Below are 20,968 nucleotides of genomic sequence, written 5' to 3' on the forward strand. Positions count from 1 at the left end.
TTTCATCTTCTTTGGAATTTATTTTGCTAATTATCATTTAGTCCTTCACAGTTGATCATCGTATACTGTTTTTGTTACAGGTTCTGCTCACTTCACTTTGCATCAGTTTGTGTCTTTCCAGGTTTTTCTCAACTCATCCTGTTTATCATTTCTCATGGCACAGTAGTATTCCATTACAAACCACACACCACAACTTATTCATCCATTCCCCAAGTGATGGATGGCACAGTTTCCAATTGCGGGGAGGGGCAAGGCATTTAAACTCTTTCTACCTTAGTAAATAGAAATAATAATAGGACTTATCTCCCAAAGTATCAATGAGGATGAGATGATTTTTATAAAGTGCTTTGGAAACCTTTAAGTATCATATAAGTACTATTATTACAATTATTTAAAAGGGTACACTACAATTTATATACATTAAAATGAGATTGGTCTATCAAAATAATTACCTTGGAATTCTATATATTTATTTTAGTTGAGCTGTGATACAAATGTTTTTGAAACCTCCATGTTTTTCTTCAAAGCCATTGTTTTGTTATCCACAAAGAAAATATGTCATGGTTCTTTAAAATTGCCTAATACTGCTTTTTTTTTTTTAATATAAGGGTATGCTGGGACTTTGGAAATGCCTAGGGATGCTTATCCCAATACTAGAGAGCTCCAGACCACTATATTTTCGGTGGTTCTTCTTCCTGCTTTGAAAAAAAGTAATAATTTTAATCTCTTTACTCATGTCTATTAGTAGGCCCAATACAACTTTTAAAATTTGCTGTTTGTCATCTTTCTTAGCTAAGAAACCAGATTAGCCAAACTTTGAAAAAAAATTAATTTGTATATAAAAAACTATATCTTGCTTATTTCTATTTATCTGTTCTTTTTCAGAAAGCGGATATACACAAGTCATTCTTCAAACAATATTTCTGTTGCTACAGATAATTATAAAACAAAAATAAATCGCCTGGGTTAAGAGCTATTTAAATTAAACTATGAGTAAAGTACATGAATGTTTTAACATCTTGTTTACTAAAAAGTGTTTTTTTTTTCATTTATTTTTTTTCCCCTTAGTTCTAGAGTCTGGGCTATGCTTGAGATAGGTGAGATTATGTCACTATATGAGATGGCCTCAAATGTACATGCTTTGTGACTCCTCTAAATGTCAAGTCTCTTCAGAACACGGACTATATGTCTTCTCTTTTTTCCCACAGTTCCCATGAAGAATACTGTCTACTCCTTACTATGGCAGCAAGCCATAACATCTGGGAAAAAAAAGTATTCATGCATTTAAAATGTGAAACTATGGATAAATTTCTTTTCTGAAAGTGCTTAATAAATATTAAAGTGAAGAGTGGATAAAAAGCCAGCCTCAATAAAAACTAAGTTTAATTCTCCCTCTGACAACTGAATCAGTGACCCTAGGCAGACTTTTTAATTTCTCAGTGTTCGCGAAGCAACTCTGCATTTGTAAAGGAATTTTCCTCACTAAGAATTTTCTACACCAATGAAATCACAAGTATAGACCAAATAATAAATTATTATGCAAGTGACTACTATTAAGGAAGATTTTACTTTGTCTTTAAACCCATCTTTATAATAGTTTTATTTTATAATCCTTTAATTATCTTTAAGACTCATCTCCAAATTCTTCCATCTTGTTTGTCATTCCCAGGACTGGATAATTCATGAGTGATGCCCAACTGGTGCTGAGTATGATGGAAAAATTACATTTCAACAATATTGTCAACAAATGACAAACAACAAGAACCTGCTTGAGAGAGGCTCTAAGCTGGGTAGTGGGAAAACAAAAGATAAAAACAAAAACAGAGTCCCTCATCCTTAAAGAGCTTACATTTTCTCTTATGACTGAAAGGATTTACTATGAATACAAAGAAATACATGACAAAGAAGATGAAGTCAACTAAGGAGTTGGTAAAAAGAGTATGTACACCAGGGTCAAGATAACCCTTGGAATCTCACACCAAGAAGAAAGGATTGAGGGGTGGTTAGCAGGCTAGGAGGAGAATCAGGAGAGAGAAAAGGCCCAAAAGTCAAAGAAAGAGAAGATAGCCAATGGTTTCATAAGTTCCAAATCAAGGAAGATAGGATTAACAAAAAGCCACAGCATTTGTCAACTAAGAGATCATTATTAAGGATCCTCTTTCTCCTTGACCCTCTCCATCTTCCAATTTTGTGTTTCTTCATCTTCCTTCCTTCCATCACATTATAAAACTCATTTACGTTTTTACTCACCACCTCTACCTTTCCTCCTATATTGGAGGAAGAAGTAAGACCTCCGTTTCCCTAGGCTAGCTCTTCTCCCTGTGTCCTCAATTCCTTCCATTCCTCCATCCTCCTTAAGTTTACTCCATCAATTGTTTCCCTTCTTAGCCTACCCCAGATTCCATCTCTTAAGATATTTTGTTGTCTAAAATGACTGCCTACAAATATGTTCACTTATCCTTATGAAATCTTCACTTCACCTACCATCCTGCCATCTCTTTTCTTCCACAAACTCCTAGAAATTAATCTTGATGCTTCCATTTCCTTCCCTTTCTCAATTTCTGGCACTTCATGTTCTGATCTCACCATCTGACTATGGCTGATACTCTCAAGAACTCTCACAGCTCTTACTCTATGCCCCAGTGATTCTTTGAGAGAAAAACCCCTGTTGAGAAAAAAGGAAAAATTCTAAGAAGAATCATTATCTACTACACTATAAGGTTTTTAAAATCAAGAACCATTTCATTTTTTTCTTTCTATACCTAATTTCTAGTACAAAGCACTGCATATGGTTCCTTTAGTTACTGAGTGAAACAGAGAAACTTTTATTCCCCCTAATACACAGTGCTTTCATTTTTGTACTAGTGATTATTACCATGCTTATTTTAAAAAGTGTTAAACAGAATATCCGTTCAGCCAACTCATTAAAGTTTCCCCATTCCTTGAGCAAGATACAATCAAGTAATAAAGAGATTTGCTAAAGTAAAGTCATTTTTAAAAAGGAGTAGATTAACCTCCTGTTTTGATCCTCCGGGAGAAAAACATTATCTTCAAAATTTCATGAGCATTACATTTTTTCTTCTATCATGACAAACTATACAATCAAGTAAAAAGAGCAAGCAGTAGGCAAAGAGCCAGGTCCAGATGATCTTGAACAACTGAGTGACCTTGGGCAAATCACTAAACCTCCCTCCACGGTTCCCAAAATTTATAAAATGAGGTTGGGTGAAATAATCTATAAATCTTCTTCTCCCTCTAAAGGGCTTCCATTCTTTCTCAGGCCAGATGTCAGGCCAACAGTTTTTTGAAAGCACTGAATGCCCTGACTCATCATGGCCAAGTGGTGACCCAGGTTTCTCAAAGATTTCATCTACAAAGAACCACTTGTGGCAAATCTTACTAAGACTGAAAGAAGAAATTCAAGTTCAGTCCTGTTTGCCTGTCATCTGAGGAACCAAATTCATAAAGGCTCATCAGGTTGGTTATAGAGTGGATGAAAATGTTCAACCCTGACAAGTCATGAAAAGGTATTAACTCATCTCAGGGAAGAACTATTCAAGCCAACAAAAGCATTGAACATTCAACACAGTCTTAGTTGGTGGCAATTCTTTCTTAATCACTTCTGGGTCATTGAGGACTTCCCCACTAACTCATAATTCTCAATAATTGCCTGAAGAGATATTAACCTAAAATTCATAAACTTCCTTTGGTTAAAAAATATTTTAAGAACTTTATTTCCATATATTTCCTTATATTTTTTATTTTATGCATTAAAACATAATTCTGAGGACTTTCTGAATTTCTTCTGACAAGGCATTCATAGACTTAAAGAGATTAACCAAGGGGTCCATGACAAAAATAAAAACAAATGATTAAGAACTCCTGTGGGAGAGGGATTTTATTTTTAGTTTTAAAATACAATTGAGAACAGCTGCTAATGTGATAACCTCTACTTCCTAAATGCCACTTGAGAAAAGGAAAACCTGTCTATGTTTTTTTAACTTTATTTCCTGTTTGTACTTTTACTGTCTTTACCTTTAAAAATTTATTTTATTACATTAAATATTTCTGAATCACATGAAAAAATTTAACATTAAAAAAATATTTGAGACTGAACTCTCTTTTTTGCTATTGCCATCTCCTTGAGAAGGCAAACATTTTGGTATTGTATAATTAGAAAATCTTGAACCCTTGGACTACATATCCCAGCATCCCTTTCCTCTTTCATCCTCACCTTGAGTGCTTGTGTATTGTATATAGTTGTGTAACTCCACCTTTCAGGCTCTTTTTTCCCCTAGTGGGCAGCTGAGTTAGCTCCCTTTTTACTTTCCTCTTGCTTCAAGTTATTATTAAGAAATTTATTAAATATAATACTTGGAGTATTTGGATATTAATTTTAAATCTTACAGTATTAAATATACTTGTAAAATTATGCAAAACATATTTCCTTATTAGTCATATTGACAAATGAAAACACAAACAAAAAAAAGACAACAGAAACAGGAAAAAAAAGCATGCTTCAATATGCATTTAGAGCTCAAAAGTTCTCTTTCTGGAGGTGGACAGCATTTTTCATCATGGAGTTTTTGGAATTAACTTGGATCATTGTCTTGATTTGAGAGGCTAAATCTTTCACAGTTGATATCTTTACAGTTCTGCTGTTTACTACTGTTATGAGGAAATTAAGAGTTTTAAGTAATAAACACAAGTTAGCAGGCAGAGCACAGCACTATCTACAATGTTCTGGATCTGATCACCTCACTGTGTAAGTTCATATAAGTCTTCCCAAGTTTTCCTGAAACCATCATTTCTTATAGCACAATAGTATGCCATCACAATCATATACCACAACTTGGTTGTCCATTCTTCGATTGATAGACATCTTCTTGATTTCGAATTCTTTTCCACTACAAAAAGAACCAACATAAATATTTTTGATTATCTTGAGATACAGACCTCATAGTGCTATTGCCTAATCAATGTGTACACAGTTTTCTAGCCATTTGGGAGTAGTTCTAAATTATTCTCCATAATGGTCAGACTAGTTCAAGACTCTCAACTGGAAGAAAGTTAACATATAAAGCCTATGTATACAAAACAAATACTAAAATAATAGGGAAGGAGTTGCTAACAACTTGGAAATTAAGGAAATACTTCTTTAAGTGGACCTAAACTTTAGAACATAGAATTTTCAGAGGTAGAGATGGGGAGGAAAGTTTTCTAGGCAATCATGGTGTCAGGAGATGGAGTGATATATATGGGCAATAGCAAATATAGGCAAGTTTGCCTGAAATTTAGAGTGTATAAAGAGGAAAAAAAAATCTGTAATCAATCTGAGAAGTAGGCTAGTGACAAGATGTCAAGGGCTTTATATATCCAACAGAAGACTTTGTTCTTTATCTTAGGGTTGAGAAGGAGCCATTGGAATTTCTGGAGGAGAGTGACATGGTCAGATGGATGCTTTAGTAATATCAGTTTTGAAGCATTGTGGATGTTGGATTGGAGAGATGAGAGATGGATACCACAAGAGTTTGATCTTTGATTGTGATCTAAGCAAGTTAATGCAAGCTCTCCAAAAGTCACCAGGACAGGTTATCTTTTATATTTATGATTAAAAAAAATGGAGGCATCATTATACAGTTCCCCTTATCAATGGAAGTTTCTATGTGAGGAAAAAGAGAGAGACATGACACCATCAACACTGTTCTTTGGTTCTGTTTGAGCAGCTAATCAAACAGAAAAAGCTCATTATGAGCCATAGAGAATCACAGCCAGGATCAGATACATCCAGATGGGAAAATGTTCAATGGGAAACTAAGTCAAGAAAATCCTCACTTCACTTTTACAATATAGACAAATGTCTACCTACAGCATTCCTCAGACTGAAGGAGCACATAACCTTCTCTTAAATGCTGCTCTAGTGACCTTATGTCAGACACCTATACCTGAAATAATAGCTTAGAAGAGCAGCGGATTAACATCCCACAAGACTGCCTCAAATAGCAAAATTGCTCCAGTTACGGCTTAGGAATATTGCTATTTTTCTCATGTATATAAGTATAAGAACGTTCTATTGGATATTTCATATAAGAATAATTATAATCTGAATGTCTACTCATATACACTAAATACAAGTTCACACATACAGTGAATAGTTGGTTCAAAATTATAGCTTCATTACATACTAATTATTAATAATTTCTTGATTTTTCAAATGATATTAACTGAAACTCACTCATCCTTTAAATTTAACTTGTATTTTTTTTTTATTTTGATTGGGAGAGAACCTAGTTCTTTAAACTGCAGTGAAGTACCACAAAGTAGTACAACATGATGTCAGAAGGAATGGTAAAATGATCCAGTGTGATTAGGAAATCCCAAGAAACCTCACAAACAAGGATCTCTTTCAGAGTATTTTTCTCTCTCCCAGCATAGAATCACTATTAAAATCTACTGATTTAAGACAAAATATTCCTCAAACATTTTGCCATATTCCTCTCAAGAGTTCTCCCAACAGCATCCAGATTAAAAAAAAAAGGCAGTCTCTCTTCCAATGGTACCTCTGATGCAATGATTTCTCAAATTTCATAACACAAGAGATTTTAGCATTATTCTTCAAGTGATATTAATACAGTCAAATGCATAAAGAATTGTAGAGACTAGTATAAAAGAAAAATATCAAGAATAAGATAAATATAAATAGAGTTTTTTTGGCCATAAAAATTTGATATTTATTTATTTAATTGTTTTGTAATGCAAACAGGATTTTTTAACTTGAGGTATTCAGTTAACATGTTCAGCCATTTTGATCTTGATCCCAATTTTTCCCCCCTGTTGGAGATTTTAATAAATAAATATTTAGATAATTATTTAGTTTAATAAATAGCTATTTATCTTATTTTTGGTATTTTTCCTTTTATACTAGTCTCATCTTAGTAGTATACATAATATTTACCACATGCCAGGCATATTGGTTTGCATTTTGTTCAAATGAATTCCTATAAGGTCTAAATATTAGAATAATCATCCTCTGAATGAGCTAAACATTTTAATAAGTATCTTGCAATTATATGCTTCTCCCAACAACTCTGGGAAGTAGGTGTAAATGTACCATCTCACTGTAAATAAGACCACCTTATATACTAGTCTTAGAATAAAAATTTCAACCAAATCAATTTTTAATTACTAATGGCAATACTTAAATCTTAATTTTCCCAAGGGTCCATTGTTTTTAGTGAGCTTTTAAATCATCCAAAAGACCAAATCACCTCCTTTTATTTTCCTAATTTAATTTTACCAATGTATTTGAAGAGGGCAGGTAAAATGTATATCTCTCCATATCCCAGAGGGTTTTTTTCCCTTCCTTTTCAGTGGGGACAGAGGGGAGTTATATCCTGGGATGAAAAAATTACTAATTTTTATAAATGCCTCTAGCATAGTTATTTAATCCAAACCAAAGAAAAAATATTTTTCTATCAACCAGCTAGTTAATTTGCCTTTGCTTTTTCTAATGTTACTTTAAAAATATTTTAAAAAACATTTTTATATTTTTAATTTACATGTAGAAGCAATTTTTGACAATTATTTTTTCACATTTTAAAATTCATATTTTTTCTTTCCCTCCCCTCCCCCTTACCCTCAGGTGATGAATAGTCTGATATGGGCTATACTTATACTTTCATATAATACATATTTCCATATTGCTCATGTCACACATATCACAAATATGATATAAATCTCAGGAAGGATATATAGTGGAAGACTGCATATTTTGCTCTGAACTCAGGTTCCAATAGTTGCTTCTTTGGCTATGGATAAGATTTTCTTCATGAGTCCCATGTGGTTACCTCATAAACTTGCTTTACTGATAATGGTTTATTCCTTTACAGTTGATCATCGTATCATATTTCTGTTACTTTATACCTTGTTCTCTTGGTTCTGCTCACTTCTGAACTCATCTTGTTCATCATGATGGTTCAATAGTATTCCATTACAACCACATGCTACGACTTTTTCATCCAATTCCAAAGTGATGGGCAACCCCTCAGGTCTCAATTCTTTGCCACTACAAAAAGAGCTGTTAAAAAATATTTTGGTACAGGTAAGTCCTTTCCCCTTATATCTCTCATCTCTTTGAGAAACAGTTTTATTTGTGCATTTTTAATTTAATCAAAATTATCAGCTTTTTATGGTGATCTCTATGTCTTGTTTGGTTGTAAATTCTTCCCTTTTCCATAAGTCTGAAAGGTAAACTTTTCCATTGTCCTCTAAATTCTTAATGATATCACCCTTTATTTCTAGATCAAGTATCCATTTTGAAATTATCTTGGTGTATGGTGGGAGATGTTGGTCTATGCTTAACCTCTGCCATTCTGCTTTCCAGTTTCCCCAGCAGTTTTTGTTAAATAGTTAGATCTTTCTCCCCAAAGCTTGGATCTTTGGGTTTATTGGATACTTAGATGCTATGCACATTAACTGCCAAGTGTTAACTATCTAATCAATTTCATTGCTCCACCATTCTATTTCTTAGCCAGTATCAGATTATTTTGATGATTACCACTTTACAGGACAGTATCTGCTATAGCCAGGCTTCCTTTCTTCATATATTTTTTAAACCCTTACCTTCCGCCTTGGAATCAATATGGTATATTGATTCCAAGGCAGAAGACTGGTAAGGGCTAAACAATGGGGGTCAAGTGACTTGCCCAGGGCCACACAGCTGGGAAGTGTCTAAGGCCAGATTTAAACTTAGGAACTCCCGTCTCTAGGCCTGGATCTCAATCCACTGAACTACCCAGCTGCCCTCCTTTCCTCATATTTTAAAAAATTAATTCCCTTGATATTTTTGGCCTTTTGTTCTTCCAGGTGAACCTGGCTATTATTTTTTCTAGTTCTATGAAGTAATTTTTCGGTAGTTTAAATTGTATGGCACTGGATAGTGAAATAATTTACATAGGATTGTCATTTTCAGTATATTGGCTCAGCAGTTAATGTTTTTCCAATTGTTTGGGTTTCACTTTGTGTGAAAAATGTTTTGTAATTTTGTTCATATAGATGCTTGGTTTGTTTTGGTAGGTATAACTCCACACATTTTATATTGTCTAGAAATATTTTCAATAGAATGTCTTTTTTATCTCTTGTCGGATTGTGTTGGTGGTAAATAGAAATGCTAATGATTTATGTGGGTTTATTTTGTATTCTGTCACTTTGTTAAAGTTGTTAATTATCTCTATTAATTTTTTGGTTGATTCTCTAAGATTCTATAGCATCTACAGAGTGATCTTTGTTTCTTTATTGTCTATTCTAATTCCTTCAGTTCCTTTTTTTTGCTCTTATTGCTCTAGTGAGCATTTCTAAAACAATATTAAAAAATAGTGGTGGTAATGAACATCCTTACTTGATGCCTGATCTTATTGGGAAGGGTCTTAGTTTGTCCCAATTACAGATAATACTTGCTGAAAGTTTTAGATAGATGATATTTGTCATTTTACAAAAAGTTCCCTCTATTTGATTATGTTCTGATATTTTTATAAGGAATGGGTGTTGTATTTTATCAAATGCTTTTCCTGAATCTATTGAAATAATCATGTGATTTCTGTTGATATTTTTATTGCTATGGTCAATTATGCTGATGGTTTTCCTAATATTGAACCATCCCTACATTCCTGGTATAAAATCCACCTAGTCATGGTGTATTAATTATGTGATAAAATGTCATAATCTCCTTGCTAGTATTTTATTATAATTTTTGAACCTTGGTTCTAGGTTAAGATGGTGGCAGAGTAAAAAGCAGCTGCTTGACCTCTCCTAACCCACACATATAGGACTCCTCAAGAAGACATAAAAACAAATCCAGATGAACAAAAGGACCCCAGAACAGGGCGCAGCATTGAAGGTACGTGGAATCAGGGCATTTCCTTGCTATAAGGGGTGAAACAGCTCTCACTAAAACGTGAGCCGAGAAACCTCCTACCCCCCACACCACCTACAGTGTCAAAGCCAGTGCAAAAGAGATAGAGCAAGTTTGGGGCACCCGATAAGTTATTGGCAGCTCCAGGCCCTGCTCCTGAGAGCAGCAAGACTTAAGACCCCAAGAGGCTAAAGAACACGCGGACTTTGAACACAGATGCTGAGGGCAGGCAAGGCCACAAATCTCAGGCACAGACAAGGATCCTGAGCCCAGGCTCGGACCTTAAGTGGGGAACCAGTGCAGAGGGGTGCACGACTGTGGAAGCAGTGCCCTGAGACTGTTAAAGGAGCTTCAGGCAGAAGAACAAGCAAGGAGACCACCAGGAGGCTTGACCCTGAGAACAACTAGACCTGAGACCTCAGGAGCCCAAAGAGTGCAGACAGACCCTGGGCATGAGGATAAAGCTGAGAGGGCACTGGGCTAACAATGGCAAGCCAGAATCAGGAACCCCAGAAGAGAAAGATGAAGAAGAAACCTTTAACACTTGACAACTTTTACACAGAAAAAATGCAGACAACAGAGCAAACAGCAGAAGAGAACAAACAAGTAATCATATCCAAACCTTCCCAAAACAATGAAAACAGGTCACCAGGTCTTAAAGAGTTCAAATCTGAGATTATGAGAAATATGGAAGAGATATGGCAAGAAAATAACAGTTTAAAAGGCAGAATTTCACAATTGGAAAGTGAGGCAAGTAAATTGAAGACCAGAAATTAAGACCAGATTAAAAAGGAAAACCAAAGGATTATAACCAAAAACCAGTCTCTAAAGGCTAGAATTGGGCAATTCGAAAAAGATGCCCCCAAATAAAAAGAATTGATAAGCAAATTGGAGACCAAAATCAAACAGCTGGAAAACAGGACATACCAAATCAAAACGGAAAATTAAAAGCTTATAGCAGAAAAACAGTCTCTAAAGACAAGAATTGGGCAAGTAGAAGTCAATGATCTCTCAAGACAGCAAGAACAAATAAAACAAAGTTAAAAGACTGATAAAATAGAAGGAAACATGAAATGTCTCAACGAGAAATTGAGAGATCAAGAAAACAGGTCTAGAAGAGACAATCTGAAAATCATAGGTCTTCCTGAAAAAGCAGAACTTAATAGAAATTTGGACTCCATACTAAAAGAAATTATTCAGGAAAACTGCCCTGAAGTTCTATAACAAGAGGGCAATATAGACATTGAAAGGAGCCATAAATCACCCTCTACACTAGACCCTGAAAAGACAACCCCCAGGAATATAATAGACAAATTCAAGAGCTTCCAAGTAAAAGAAAAAATTTTACAAGAAGCCAGAAAGAGACAATTCAGATACCAAGGAGCATCAATCAAGATCACACAGGATCTGGAAGCCTCCACACTAAAAGACCGCAAGGCTTGGAATATGATATTCAGAAAGGCAAGAGAATTGGGTCTACAACCAAGGATCACCTACCCAACAAAACTGACTATATACTTCCAGGGGAAGGTTTGGGCATTCAACAAGATAGATTTCCAAGTATTTGCACAGAAAAGACCAAGACTAAATGGAAAGTTTGATCTCCAACCACACAAATCAAGAGAAACATGAAAAGGTAAATAAGAAACAGAAGGGAAAGTGAGAAAACTCATATTTTTTAAATTTGCCTTTTTAAGGGCTTCAATAAGATTTAATTATTTGTATTCCTGTGTTGAGAGTTATGTATAATTCCCTGTAGTGAACTCTATTCACTATTAAGTATTCACTATAATAGTAATTAGAAATATGGGGGTGGGTGGGAAAGAGGGGTGTGAATAGTAGAGGACACCAAGAGAAACTTGATTGAATAAGAAAAATAGGATATTCTATTACACACAAAGATGGCATGGGAAGGGGAAGGGATGAATACCATTATAAGAAGGAGAGGAAGAGAGCATTAAGAGGTAATATTTAAACCTTACTCTCAGTGGAATTAACCCTGAGAGGGAAGAGTAACTATATCCATTGGGATATAAAACTCTATCTAACCCTACTGAGAAAGTCAGAAGGGATAAACCAAGGGGAGCAGGGGAGTGGGGATGTCAAAAAAGGGAGGGGAGAAGAAGGGAGAGGGAATTCATTAGGCCTTAAAAATAAAAAAAGGGGAATAATAAGGGAGGGGGTAGAAAGGGAAGTAAATCAAGGGAGGGGACAAAGGTTACTGGCTTAAAGCAAACCACTGTATTAAAAGGGAATAGTGTAAGAAGAAGGGGTAGAACTAGGAGAGGATACCAAAATGTTGGGGAATACACAACTGATAATTATAACTTTGAATGTGAATGGGATGAACTCGCCCATAAAATGGAAGCAAATAGCAGAGGGGATTTGAAACCAAAATCCTACCATATATTGTCTACAAGAAACACATATGAGGTGGGTAGACATACACAAGGTAAAGGGCTTGAGCAAAATCTTTTGGGCTTCAAATGAGAAAAAGAAGGCAGGAGTGGAGATCATGATTTCTGAAAAAGCCAAAGTAAAAATAGATACGATTGAAAAAGACAGGGAAGGTAATTACATCCTGATAAATGGCAGTATAGACAATGAGGAAATAACACTGCTCAATATGTATGCACCAAATGGCATAGCATCCAAATTCTTAAAGGAGAACCTGTCAGATCTCAAGAAGGAAATAGATAGTAAGACCATACTAATGGGAGATCTAAATATTCCTCTTTCAGATCTAGATAAATCAAACCAAAAAATAAATAAGAAAGAGGTAAGAGAGGTGAATGAAGTTCTAGAAAAATTAGATTTAATAGATACGTGGAGAAAAATAAATAGGGACAAAAAGGAATACACCTTCTTTTCAGTTCCACATGGTACATTCACAAAGATTGACCATGTAATAGGGCATAGAAATAAATGCAAAAGAGCAGAAATAATAAATGAAACTTTCTCAGATCATAATGCAATAAAAATAATACTTAGTAAGGGCACCTGGACAGTCAAATCAAAAACTAATTAGAAATTAAATGATATGATTCTCCAAAACCAGCTAGTCAAAGATATATTAAAAAATATATTAAAAAGTGGTCGCCAGAGGATTGAACTATTACCAATCCTAAATTAAGAATAATCTCAAGTCAAAATTGACTTTTATTGAAATTTATTTACATGAGAGAGAGAGCGAGAAAGGAAATACGGAGATAGGAATCTATCCCATTGATTAGTCCAGGTATATCTTAACCCTCAACTGAGGGTTAAAGGACCTGAGGCCAGGAGGTGAATGAAGGAAACTCCACTCACAGAGTCTATAAAAGGAAGTTTCCCAATAGAACTTCAGGAAGATTCAGTCTTTAAACTCACTATGTGGAACAGTCTTGGTCATGATCCAGCGAAGCTCCCTCAGGTCTCCTTCACTACACCAGCTGCAGCCTCATTCCCCCTTCTCTTTTTGAAGGGGTCACCTCTATATCATTTCCAGTGCCTTCCCTTAGCCTGTGTATCCAATCACAATAGACCCTTTCTCAGAGAAAGCGTAGGGGGCCGTGCGTTGATTCTGATTCTTTACTCACTCTAGCACATGTGGGTTAGGACCTCCCAGAATTGGAAGGTGCTCTTACCTTTGGTGATTAAATCTAAAGATGGGAAGTGTAGACTTAATTTAATTATCACAGTACCACTTTGGCTACATCCCATAGATTTAATATGTTGTCTCCTCATAGTCATTTTATTTACTTATTGATCATTTCTTCTATTTGTTCTTTAACCATTCATTCTTCAAAATAAGATTGTTTACTTTCCAATTAACTTTTAGTCTTTCTACTGCCCTTTGTTGAGTGTAATATTTATCGAATTATGGTCTGAAAAGTATGTATTTAAAATTTCTGCTTTTCTACATTTGGATGTGAGGTTTTTATGTCCAATTATGTGGTCAGTTTTGTGAAGGTACCATGTATTACTGAGAAAAAGGTGTATTCCTTTCTATCCCCTATTCTATTCAGTTTTCTCCAGAGGGAGGCCTATCATATCCATCTGTGGGAAGCCAATAAGAGAATAGATAAAAATCTGAGACCCCTCTTTTGACACCTCTTATGATCCATACCTTTTCTTATTGGAAAAACATTATAGACTTATTGGAAAGCTTTGAGTCCATAACCAGACCAGAAGCTACTGAGTTAACAATTTCTCTCCTTGACAATTTTTCTCCTTGATAATTAAGAAGCCTAAACCCTAAAAAGTATATTACTTAGATAAGGACTGGAGCCAGACAATTTAGTCCAGACTATCTGACCAGGTGCAGATCTGCAAATCAAGGCAGAACGCAATTAGTAAACATCTCCATGAAATTTATTTCTGCTCCCAGAAATAAACCCCTACTAATTGGTGGTTGGAATTTGGCCCTTGTCCTTGCACCCATATCTCTACTTTTTAGACTTTAATGGATTGTGTATGATTTGCAACCCCTTCACAGCTGTTACTCTTTCTTTGTGTTCTTTGTTTGAAACCAGTATAAAATAAAGTCCAAATCCCATAGCGTTAGAGCAACATGGGCTAACCACTAGTCTGGTTGTTCTCATTTTCTTTCTCCTGCCTTAACAATCCTAAGCCACCAACACCACTCAGGACCCCAAAACCAAATAGGGGGTTAGCTCCCTATATCCATCTTTTTCTAAAGTTCTATTTAACTCATTAACTTCTTTTATTTGGGGGGGGGGTTGGATTTATCTGTTTCTGAGAGTGGAGTGTTCTCTTATAGTCTCTTATAGTTCTCTTATAGTCTACTATTTATTTAATTCAGCTTGTCTTTAAGAATATCTATTGGTTTGATCTTTACTCCTCTGAATTTTCCTTAACAATTTAGTACGTTTTTATTACATAAAACCAATTAATTACAATATTGCCACTTTTAGAGGGTTCTTAAAAGCATACAAATGTATAATTCATCTCAATTTCTTTGAAGCCTTTTTGGGCAATTAGAATAGGTTATAATCTTATTATTTTTGTAAGTGATAGTCAAACCCAAATATGACTTATTTAGTTTAACTGCAAAATTTAAGGTGTCTCCTAATTCCTCAGTGTAGTGCAGTGATGGTCAAACTACAGCCTTTGGGCCAGATGTGCTTCCCTGAAATGTTCTATCTGGCTCCCAACATTATTCCTAATCTGATGAATACAATGAGTAGGATACAATACAATGAAACTTCGAAAGAGTTGCCTTAGAAATAGAGTGACAGATGAACATTTCCTTTCCTTTGGCCCCCTCTTTAAAAAGTTTGTCCATTACTGGTAGTGTGTCACACGTCAGTAAATAGAATAGCTTTGGAGAAGAAGTCATCTGTTTCCTTAGAATTAACCTCTTTTATGCTAGAGACACATTTATCCACCTGTTTCACAGAGGAGTTTACTTCACATTGACCAAGTAAATGATCAGCTAGAGCTCAATTCTGTTCAATTTATTTTCCATTGTATTAAAGCAATTTTCATCTTGGTACTAGTACTTAAATATGTAAAGAGACATGTGAGTACTTTTTCCTTGACAGTGAAAAATCTTAGTGATTATGTTCTATTTATTTAATTCATCTAAAGAATATCTATATATTTTTCCAATTTAATTTCCAATTTAAAAAATTTTTAAATTTCCAATATTGTAGATTAATGAATTATTGCATTTAATTAAGCAATTAGGATTTTGGGTTTGTCTCATCAAAAGAAAGGTAAATTTTGATGATTTTAAATGAATAGAAATCCTTATTAAACCAATTTTGGTATTCAACTAAATCAAATATGGCTATTCATTCACTAATGTTATCAATTTAAAATCTCTGTTTTCACAACAATTGTTAACTGCTGGGATGGCAAATTTCAGGGTTCACTATTATTAATGGAAAAAGTGATAGTATGACAATTGTTAGGATATAGTTGTGAAAATCACATTGTTTCACATAAATGTAAATTAAACAATAATACCTTTTGATGTTTAAATCCTTTGACATTTTAGAGAGCTTGACATAAACTTGACATAGTCTTCCCTAATGACCTTATAGACTATCTTCGATAGTAAAGTAAATTATTATCTCTTATTGTCCAAAATAAAATTTGCCTCATTGGGCTAACAATGACTTGCATTAGGAATATCCTTTGATTGATAGCATAATAATTTCTATATTTAAAATATCTGCTTTTATTTTAAAAAAACACCAACAATAGTATTAATTAGAGCTAAAAAGTATTTCATTTTGAAAAAATTGCCTGATGGACATTAATTTTCTGAAGGGTTCTCTATTTCCTTTCAAATCACTCATAGACAAAGTCCATTTCTTCAGTTTTCTTGTCCTAACTTATTACAGATAAACATTAAGTTTTACTTACTTTTTAATTGCTTGCTGACTTTAAAACAAGATTTTCCCTCTCTGTGAGCACTTTGGGATTCACTTTCAATCTAGGAGTCCCAATGAAGGGGTTGATAACAGTGCTTGGTAGGTATCTTTTTTAGATTGGTTGTGTAAAAGCAGTAAGTAACAGATGGGTAAATTTATCCCAATTTAACTTACTTTTTACTTTTCTGGAGAGAAAACAGAAGATAGTACAAAATTTTCTTCTTCTAACCTTTAAAGAAATCACATTTCTTTCTCTCAATGAATTTGCAAACCAAAAAACTTTAAACCGAGACAAACTAACTGAAATGACTTTGGACTTGTTCTGCTAATCTAAAAGTGGGACTTTCTGCTCTTACTGAGAGCTGACTGCTCTTGCTCAAACTTGAGAAATCAGAGATCTAATCTCACTCTCCAATTCTCCCAGATATAATTTTAGTATTAAATAACAACTCTTATTTTGGGCATTAAAGATGCCCAAACCAGGTGTTTTCTCTTGTATCATTTCCCTACATTTTCCTTAACATTGCTGTGATTTTCTTAACTGAATTTCTTGAACAGATTTCAGGATCAATAAAACAATTCTTAAAATTTTACAAAGTCACTGACTCCCCACTCCCACCCATTCCCCAAAACTTATCAAATATGAAGTCACAATTTAGAAATTTTCATTAGAGAAATTACCATTTCTTTTTCAAAGCAAAATTAGTCTTTGTAGCTATCTTTTAATTAGTAATTTCCAATGCAGCCAGTATTGTATTGCAGAAAAAGAGAAATTTGTCTTTTGTGAAGATCTTTTGAAAATTTAACTTTTTGCATTATTTTTCTATTGGTAGATCAGACCAGAAGAAAAATCAAGGGTGAGTTACCCAGACATAGGACACAACAGACATTTAGAAACACTTGTGGGGCATAAAGACAAAGAAAAGATAAAGCAGATAGTCACACCCCCTTACTCCCATGTTATAAATTTGTGTTTGATCTTCTTAGCATCCTGTTTTATCCTTATCCTTTCTCTTTCTGCAATTTGTAATAAAGGCATATGTATTTCTTAAGAGTCCATGGAAAGAAGGAGCTGGAGTCCAAAAGGAGAAGGAGCATAAAAATAAGAGGTGACCAAGATTGCCTGCCTAGGTTTCTTTGTTCCTTGACCACTTCCTTCATTCTGGGTGGTTTCTGGGACAACATTATAGAATCTCAAGGGTATCATAATTCTAGGCTAGGGGATAGAAGGGTAAATCTTGGGGAGAACCAACAGTAGCTGATCCCTATTGTCAAAAAGAGGAGCCAAAGGGGAGGATGCAATTAGAATAGAACACTCAGAAGTGGACCCTTTAAGAAGCAATGGGTAACATTCATCACTAAGAAATGCTCAGCAAGACTAATAACTAATTAGATATAGGTGAGAGTTTTCAAGAGCCAAATCTCAATTTTCCTAAAGTACTCTGACCCAGAGATCCAGAACAACTGTTGGCCAGAACAGTTGATCAGCTCTATCCCTGGAGGAATACTGCTATTTCTTGCCTTTCCTGTTATTTTTAAAAGGACTCAAATGAGCAATCTACTCTAGACTACCACAAGTGGCCCTGGTGAGGACAAATTAGGGTAGACTGGCATAAGGATCCTACGATGGCTTTGTCATCATCAAGAGGACTTGACTTATGGGACATCCCCCAGTAGTTCAGGCAACATTCCTCACTGCTGAGACTTTTTATTCCCTACTTTTATCCAGTCACCTAAACCTCATTTCTCAAGATTAACAAGCCCTCCTAAGAATTTATCCCAGAGGAGTTCTCTTTTGAGGAACCACGTGGTTCAGTTATATCCCTTGGTATTTGCTCTCTGCAGGAATTCAGTTTCCCCAAACATGCAGGAGAGACTTCCTTGGAAGCAATTAGTCTCAGGCCTGATGCTTGGCTCATGAATATAAATAAAATCCAGGTATCCCTTTCAGGGCTGACAAGGAAGCCCTAAGGACTGCTCCAAGTGTTTGAAAAACAGTCAAATCATCACCCCAAATTTATTTCTGTCTAGCTGAATTTTGGGCTAAATGTTAGGCACATTCTTGTTAATTAAAAGTTTTCTGCCATCAGTTCTGCTTTGTATAACCTGCCTAATTGCTTAATTTCTGACTAGAAAATAAATCTCTCCCTTCCTAACAATGAAAAATATTTTCATCTCTTTTCACAGCAGAAAGTTTCTGGTCAGTAAAAAGCTTACCTTAGTTCAGTGATAGTTTGGTTCCAGGCTGAAAATTGAAATCCAGTACAATCCTTCTCAGGGATATCTGTGATAAAAAATTGCCCGAGGGCTCTTCAAGAATGCCCAGATGAGGGTGATTTCAAGGATTGGGTCTCCAACTCTAATTCCTGGCTATGCTCTCCAACTATCATGGCAAAATGAGAAACAGGCACAAAAAGAAGGTCATAGCTTAATTCACTATGCCCTCTCAGACCAAGGACTTTCCAGAGTCCATGGTGTCATGAATGGAGTGGGACAGATGTAGTAAGGTTCCTGAAACATTCTCCAGAAGGTTCCTTATCTACCACTCCTTGTACCAATGGAGCCTCATATTAGGAAAATATCCTGTGATTAGGTAAATAATCCTTCATCTATTTTTCTTATTTCCCTCAAATGGCACAATAATACTCTAAGCTTTAAAGCTTGGTTAAAATAGTTACTGGTTATGATTAACAAAACTTCAAACTATAAATAAAAAATCAATAATTAGAAATAAATATCAATTTCGCACTTCTGAAGCTCCTCAAACTCCTAATGTGTTGTGTTGCTCTTCATCCTGCCAGTTCCCTCTTAGCTCAGTGAGACAGGTCTCTCCAATTGTTCCTTAAGGATTTCTTTAGACAAAATTGTGTTTTACTCTGTCTTTTGTTGGATTCGTTTCTCCAAATTTCATTTTGAAACTTTTTTTTTGGTTGTTTAGAGGAGGATTTGGATGGGATCAGAACATTTCTTATACCACTATCTTGACTACCAGAAGCAGAAGTCCTAAATGAAATTATGAAGAGCTAAACAAGCAGAAACAAGAGAACATTATATATAGCAAAAAAAAAATATTGTTTGAAGAATAACTTATGTGTGCCAACCTCCAGAGAAAGAACTGATATAGAAAACACATGTAAGATATTGTTTTATTTACACATATATATTTTTGTCATGAGATGCTTTCTCTAGCATGGGTAGGTCAAGGAAGGGAATTTTATACACACACACACACACACACACACACACACACACATATATATATACAAATGAATAAATAAAATTTTTAAAGTAAGATATGACATATTTCTTAGGGAAAAATTGACTAGGTTTCTTGGAATCTAAGCCATTTTCCACTTGATAAATGGTCAGAGGATATGAGCAGTTTTTGGATGAAAAAATCAAAGCTATATGTAACTATATGAAAAAATGCTCTTAATCATTATTGATTAGAGAAATGCAAATCAAAATAACTATAAGATATCTCAATACTTAAATTGGCTAAAATGATAAAAGGAAAAAAATGACAAATGTTTGGAAGGGATGTGGAAAAATGGGGATGTGAATACACTGTTGGTGGACTGTGAAATGAATCAACCATTGTGGAGAACAATCTAGAATTATGCCCAAAGAATTACAAGACTATGTATAATCTTTGACCCAGCAATAAACCCTAAAGAACCTATAGGTTCTAAAATATTTATAGCAGCTCTCTTTGAAGTGGCAGAGAATTAGAAAATGGTGCGGGGGATGCCTATCAATAGGGGAATGACTAAACAGGATGAGGTATACGATTGTGAAGGAATACTACTCCATTGTAAGAAATGAAGAGTAAGTCTTTAAAAAAAATGGAAAAACCTAAATGAAAGTATTAAGAATTAAACCAGAAAACCCAAGAGGACATAATAAATAGCAATAGAAATATTACCTCCAAAGAAAGAACTGATAAATAGAAACCAGTAAGACATAGTTTTAAATATACATATATCTTTTTGGTCAAGTGATGCCTTCTTTAATTCAGGAAGGAGAGTTAGGAAGGGAAATACTTGAGAATTTTAATGTAACAAAATTTATGTATACTAATTAATTAATTTTTATTAAGAGAATTAAGAAGTGTGTTCAATAGCTGAGCCGTGAACTTCACATTAAAGCATTAAAAAATAGTAAGCCTGAGGTCTCTTAGCCATGAATTTATCTATTTCTATTTCAAGAATCCCCTGATAAAGAAGTGATAGATACCCAAAAAAAACTTTAGGATAGTAATGAGTCATTGTGGCCAAAAAGAAAATTCATCAATTAGGAGCAGGCGAATGATGTCTACGGCACAATAAAATGATGGAAAGTAAATGCTGCAATTCTAAAAAATAAATATGAAAATAAATATAGCTACAAGGAGACACTTTTTGTTCCAACTCCTTTGGAGAGGTCAGTGGCAACAAGAGGTAAAGCATTCTCTACAGGCATTATCAAATTTCTTTTTCCAAGGTACTGAATAATTTTGCTGATTTTTTCCTCTTCTTTTACTTTTTTTCTTCAAAAAAATGTTTTAACGATTGAATTTCTAGTAGGGCATTAAGGGCGAGGAATGGGGAGGGGGAATGTAGACAGTATCAAAAAAAATTGCAAGAAAAATTATTAAAAGAAAAGCTATGAAGGATCCCTCTCTAATTACAAACCT

Source organism: Gracilinanus agilis, chromosome 6, assembly GCF_016433145.1.
Source record: "Gracilinanus agilis isolate LMUSP501 chromosome 6, AgileGrace, whole genome shotgun sequence".
NCBI classification, from domain to species: domain Eukaryota; kingdom Metazoa; phylum Chordata; class Mammalia; order Didelphimorphia; family Didelphidae; genus Gracilinanus; species Gracilinanus agilis.